Raw genomic sequence first — 6,959 nt, forward strand, 5'->3', positions numbered from 1 at the left:
CGACCCTGCGGGGAGAAAAACCCCAACGCACCATGTATGATTGACGGTCGGGGCTCGAAGCACTTTCCGGAAGATTTTCGAGATGAAATTACGCTGTCTACCGATGGCTATCTCGAATACCGACATCGTCGAAACGGGCTCTCAGTTACCTGCCGAGGCGTGCAGCTGGACAACCGGTTCGTGATGCCTTATTGCCCATTCTTGACACTGATGTTCAACGCTCATATAAACATGGAAGTTTGCGCTCTACTGCACGCAATCAAGTATCTGTTCAAGTATCTCTACAGTGGACCAGACCGAGCGAGAATTCGCCTACGGTTCCGCTCTTATTCGTTGGAGAAAGGAGAAGATCTTGAGGAGATTGATTGCTATTGGAACACTCGCTATGTATGCGCGTCAGAGGCGGCTCATCGAATTTTTGGATTTGCGCCCAACGATCGCAGTGACGCGGTATCAAGATTACAAATTCACTTGCCGAGTTTGAAAATGCGCACTCTGTGGCGGGACAGGGAGGGTCAGCCCTGGACTCTGCAAACGATCGTTTCTCTACCCTTACAGCTTTTTCTGACAAGAGCCGGCGCTGCCGCGATTTGGGACGGGAGAATGGAAGTTTCCGTCAATGACTCTCAGAAGCTCCGTTATCATGAAATGCCCGAGAAATTCGTCTCCAGAAACCAGCAATGGCAAGAACGTAAACGAGGGGGAATCGAACCATGAATCGCATGTATTTCGTTAGCCCGCTCGACCACGAACGTTATGCGCTACGTTTGTTGCTGCTCTACGGCAGAGCTGAGCGCCGCGTCACGAATTCGCCGGCGATCGCCGCCGCCGTCCTCTGGAGGCCGCCGGAACCCGAGCACGGCGTCCGACGGCGTGACGGAACGCCGGCGCGCCGTGCCCAATCCTCATGAAAAGTAAGAGAAAACCACGGGGAAAAAATGGAGACTCGGTTCGAGGTACTGAGCTCGCACGACAATGCGGGGACCTAGCAGTCGAATGAGACAGGCCGTTCCGGACCGAAGCTCCATCGAGTAGTTTGTGGTCGTTGAGAGCCCACACTGATCAATTAAACTTGAATTCATCGGAAGATCGCACGTGTCCAATCGTATTCCTCCCCGACAAATGAGGAGATGCGATCACAGGACTTTCGAACATGCGTCCCACCTATCCCGCGGCGCGCCGTGGGCTCATCAGTCCGCCGAAATTTGCCTTCGAAGGAGCTTCTCCGTTCCCCTACTCGCCTTCGCGGATTCGCAACCACCTTTCCCTGTGCAACTTTGGGAGGAATTCAAATTGGACTTCATGGAAGACTTCATCCGTGACGGAAAATCCACTGAAGTAGCAGAGTGCAATGCCTCCTATGATATTGCGGATGGACTTTCCGACCTGGGCAAAGATTATTGGGTGTTTCTACGCAGCGAAGACGTGATGATTTGGTATGAAGCTTCAATGGCTCCCAAAACTGCTCTCGAAACTATCGATCTATCTAATCGATAGTTTCGAGACATTATGCAGAGCACAGAGCCTCTTCGCGGGAAAACCACGGTTCTCGGTGGCGATTTTCGACAAATCTTGCCTGTCGTCGGAAAAGGTTCCCGCGGTCAAATCGTCGAGGCCTGTTTGAAATACTCGAATCTCTGGGCATGTTTCAAACAATTCCAATTATCTCAAAACATGAGTCTGACTTCAGTCGATTCAGATTTCCAACGGTGGCTATTGAAGTTGGGTGATGGATTGTTGAGAGGGGAAATGGAGGTTCCAGAAGACCTGCGCTGTTCAACAAATCTTGCAGACCTCATTTTTTGGGACGCCTGCCATGACGATCGCAACGTCGCTTTCGCCGGAAGCACAGTTTTGACGCCGAAAAATTCGGAGGCCTTGGGATCAATGATTATGTCTTTGACAAACTACCGAGCTCGAAGATGACCTTTCGAAGTCAGGATGAAGCGACAGTCGAACATCCCAGCGACGCCTTGAACTACCCGACGGAGTTTCTCAACAATATGACACCTTCAACGCTGCCGCCCCACGAATTGAATTTGAAAGTAGGATGCATGGTAATGCTGCTGAGGAATCTAGATGTCAAGCATGGACTCTGCAATGGGAAACGCTTCATAGTGATATAAATACTATCTCGAGTTGTCGTATGCAAATTCGCGACAGTTCTACTACAAGGGCTCCCCTGTTCTGACCCAAAATATCGACTATTACACTAAAATCTCTCAGATGGAGATACCTGTGAATGCCTGTAAATACAGCACGGCTGGTAATGAATAATGACCCGGATGTAAGACAGTCGTTCCCTAGCGGAACTATCGATTGTGCTGCTCCGGTGCTTTCTCTTGTATCACTACTGCCTAAATCTCGTAATGTTTCGAGCTCGGCGAGCCCGAAGCGTATCCTAATCCGAGCGAGAACGATTCGATCCAATCTCCCTTCCTCTTTAGGGCGAAACTCAAACCGCGAACTGATAGGGATGGGAAGAGCGTGGATGGATTCGATCGCTGTGGAGGAGCGATACGAATTCCGGGGTTTCCCGGTTCAGCTTCGATGATCCCCTGTATGGGCTATAGTAGTCGATTGACTGCGGGAGGCCACGCTGTCTCTATTCCGCCTCTAATCGCTCGAATGGCATGCTCACTTCCATGCCTCGCTACGTGGAGGCGGTCTCGAAGAGAGCAATGCCTTTTATTCGGTGGATGATCATGATTTATTCATTCTTTCCATTCATGTCGGAAGAAATAATGAATATGGACGATTCCGATTGGACAAAAGACAGAACTATAGATCGTACCCAAAGGTGTCAAATCACGGCCATCATCGTGTCAAATCACGGATCATTTCATGATCATTTACTCTCTCCAGACTCCAAGTCTGCTTTGCTCTCTGAGAGGACCGTCATGAGCGTAAATGAATCTGGAGGCCAGTCGTATATTCAACACCGAATCATAGTCAATTGATAGCGGAACGGACTGTCCTTCAGTTCAGTTCGTTCATGGTTCGAAACAGCGAAACCCTCAATTTCCTATAAGCTGAAAGGTTATCTCAATTGGCGACGAAGATGGCTGACGATCCTAAGATCTTCAGCGAGACGGACCTTGAGCATAAGCTCACGAGAGTGCTGAGCAGACTCCATAAGCCTGAGGCCGGAACAGGAACAAGGAACGATCCCAAGACAGCAATCGCGAAGTCTTCACACGACCGACTGTCTACTTTCGACGATAACCCTGACGCAGGCCTCACTTTCGAGCTCTGGTGCAAGAGGTACGTCAACGTGCTCGACACCGAAGGAGCTGGGTTGGACGAGAAGGCGAAAGTCATTCTGGTAGTGCAGAAATTTGATCAAGCAAGTTTTCGCAAGTTCGATGCACATATCCTGCCCAACGATGATCTCAGATACGACGAGCTTATTACCACGCTCAAAGAGTTGTTCGGTCACCGTGGTTCTCGGTTCTCTCGACGATACCTATTTCTACAAACGAGGTGTACCGATACGAGTGAGAACACCTTCGATGACTACACGGGATTAGTGAATCAAGGTCATGAACTCTCGGAGGTGTCGACAGTCACGAGTGACCAGATGAAGTGCCTCGTTTGGATATGCGGCCTTCGCGAGAGCCTGTTTAATGACGTCCGCGAACAGGCATTACAGTTCGTCGAGGAGCACCCGGAGTGTACCTTGAAGGAATTCCACAAACACGTGAAGAACTTCACAAGATTACAAAACACTTCTAAATCAATAGAAGGTGCGAAGACTGTACTTTCCGTGTCGATTCACTGTGGGCGGAGAAGAGTTCGACGTACGGTGTTTCGTAGTGAATCACCCTTATCGCCTTCTAGGTTGTGAATGGCTCAGGAAGAATGAACGCTTGCGGGAATCCCTGACAAGCAATTCGACTGGGATTCACCGAGTAGAGATGGTAGATTCACAGTCGGATACAGAGAAGTTGACGGCGGAGTTGAAGGAAAAATTCCCGCAGGTCTTTGCTACAGGACTTGGCCGGTGCACCCAAGCGAAAGCTTCTTTCCGAATGGAGGGAGGCGCTGCACCTGTTTTCCGTAGGAGTCGACCAATTCCGTACGCAAGTATCCCTAAACTTAAAGCCGAGCTCGATCGCCTGGTGAAGTGCGGCGTCATATCTCCGGTTTCTCACTCCGACTTCGCTGCTCCGGTGGTGGTGGTCAAGAAAAAGACAGGTGATATCCGGTTGCGCGCGGATTACAGCATGGGATTGAACGACATACTGCAAGATCATCATCACCCACTGCCGACGGCAGAGGACATCTACGCCAAGTTGAACGGAGGCGTATATTTCTCGAATATCGATCTCGCTGATCGAAATAGTGGAAGAATGCCGGAAATTGCTATGCATATATACTCCGAAAGGCCTATTAGCTTACAATCATCTCCCTTTTTGGGTGAAAACTGCCCCAGTCTTTCTTTTCCCAACTTTTCAACAAATAATCGACGCAATGATTGCTGGCTTACCGAACACAGATGCGTACCTGGACGATATAATCGTCACAGGGAAGTCCATGCAGGAGCACAGCGAATCACTGTACCGACTATTTGAACGTATCGGAGAGTACGGACTACGGGTCCGATTGGAAAAAGGTGCATTCTTTCGGACCGAGGTAAAATTTACCGAACAGATTCTTAGCAAGGAAGGCGGGAAGCCAGACAAGCAGAAGATTGAAGCTATCGTAACGATGCCGGCACCGACTAATGTGAGTGAACTACGAGCGCTGCTAGGTATGATCACATCACGAATTATTCGGCTCACATGCCGACGATGCGTGATCTCCGAGCGCCTCTTGACTGCCTCCTGAAGAAGGAGAGTAAATTCTCTTGGTCGCCGGACTGCCAAGCCGCTTCCGAGAAGTTGAAGACCTTGCTTCAATCGGATCTGTTTCTGACCCACTACAACCCGGAACTCTCCCAGATTGTAGCGGCTGACGCAAGCAACTACGGGATAGGGGTCGTATTGCCGCATAGGTTTCCTGATAAGACCTACGCTTTTTTCGTATTCCGCGCTATCATCCCACTCCGTGATCGGATGCTTGCTGCGCTCGAATTCATACCGCGCTCAATTGCGACGTCACCCCGAGAAAGCCGTCTACCATGCCTGTCGCTCGTTGACGAAGGCGGAGAAAAATTATTCACAAATCGAAAAGGAAGCGTTGGCGCTGATCTTCGCCTGCAAGAAGTTCCATAAGTATATTTATGGACGACGTTTTCTGTTACTTACGGATCATCGACCACTGCTGGCGATTTTCGGTAGCAAGACAGGCATCCCTGTTTACTCCGCGAACAGACTGCAAAGGGGGCGACCATGCTCATAGGCCACGATTTCACTATCGAGTACCGTGACGGTACTCGATTGACGGTACTACCGTCAAACCACCAAGCTTGGACAAGCTGATGGACTTTCCCGGTTGATCGCAGAGCAGCAGAGTGACAAGGTGTCCGAAGATATCGTCATCGGAGCAATCGAGGCCGATGTCATGGTGATGCTTACCGATTGCTTCCAGGCGATGCCTATTACTCATAAGCAAACTCAGCAACTCTCTTGCACAGATGACTTGCTCAAGAAAATCCTCGACTACGTACAAGGCGGGTGGCCGATGAAAGTCGAGCGCGATAGTGCCCTCTTGCCGTACTACAACAGGAGAGGTTCTATGTCTCTTGTGCGGGGTTGCTTGCTGGTCAACGAACGCGTCGTAGTTCGTAGTTCCGAGTTCCCTTCGGGGGAAAGTCTTGAAAGCGCTGCTTGCCGCACACCCGGGAGTCTCGAGGATGAAGCGCCTCGGTCGGAGTTACGTGTACTGGCCGAGGATCGATGCGGACATCGAGAACTTGGTCAAGGCTTGCCCGGCATGTTTAGAATTCAACAAAGATCCGGAAAGAGCCATACCATATCCTTGGGACCGCATACACGCTGATTTTGCCGGCCCCCTGGAAGGGTTAATGTACCTTGTGTTAGTCGATGCGTATTCAAACTGGCCGGAGATCTTTGAGCTAGCGACCGCGTCTACGACGACTACCGTGGATGTATTGAACAAGCTGTTCGCGCAGTTCGGAGACCCGCGCACGCTTGTTACGGATAACGGGTCTCAATTCACTTCGGGGGACTCCGAAGTTTTTTGCGAAAAGCGTGGTATCCTCCACATGACTTCTCCTGTGGGACATCCTCAGTCGTATGGACGCGCAGAGAAATGCGCGGACATTTTTAAACGGAGTTTCAAAAAAGTTCGACGGGAGGAGGGGCGGCTGCCATCACTCTGTCGTATGCTGCAAACGTACCGAAGCACTCCGCTACCCTGTGGCCGAACTCCCGCGGAGCTCTTCTTGAACCGAGACATTCGAACAGAGTTGGCCCACCTCAAGCCGCCACCCGATGCACCGTCCACGGAGACGCGAACTTCCGAATCGTCTCGCGGAAAACGTAATCGGTTGAGAGTTTTCAAACCACGCGATCCAGTCATGGCTGAAGATTTCCGGCTCAAGGGTAAGCCTGGTCGGTTCCCAGGATACATCGTGCGACGCAAGGGCAATGTGACGTATGACGTTGCCATCGGGGACAAGGTGTGGTCTCGTCATGTCAACCAGTTGCGAGCCCGTGGCGTCCCCAAAACGATATCCGAGGCTTCCCGAACCGAAGAACCCGGTGCCGATACTTCTGGTCTGAGGCCCCGTCTCTTGTTGAGGTTGATGGCTCGGGTGTTGAATATACGACTGGCCTCTAGATTCATTTACGCTCATGACGGTCCCCTCATCTCCCCCCTTAAGTAGGGAAGCGCTCAGTCGTGAGATTGCCCCTTTCTCGGGTCCACCTGGAGTCTCTCGATCGGCTTGATCTGCCGACGCGGTTTCAGGGTCGGCATGATGCTACCAAGGAATCTCTGCGATAGATATGCGAGCGTTCCCGATTCGCCCTCTGAACTAGTGGAACCAGCCG

The 6,959-nt window shown here is 51.0% G+C and overlaps 1 pseudogene; it reads left to right on the forward strand.

Annotated features, from left to right (window-relative positions):
* The first annotated feature begins 3,061 nt into the window (after positions 1–3,061).
* On the forward strand, positions 3,062–6,793 carry LOC114828125 (uncharacterized protein K02A2.6-like; annotated as a pseudogene).
* Positions 6,794–6,959: the final 166 nt, after the last annotated feature.

The sequence above is a fragment of the Galendromus occidentalis genome, unplaced genomic scaffold (assembly GCF_000255335.2).
Source record: "Galendromus occidentalis unplaced genomic scaffold, Mocc_1.1 scf7180000075543, whole genome shotgun sequence".
NCBI lineage: Eukaryota > Metazoa > Arthropoda > Arachnida > Mesostigmata > Phytoseiidae > Galendromus > Galendromus occidentalis.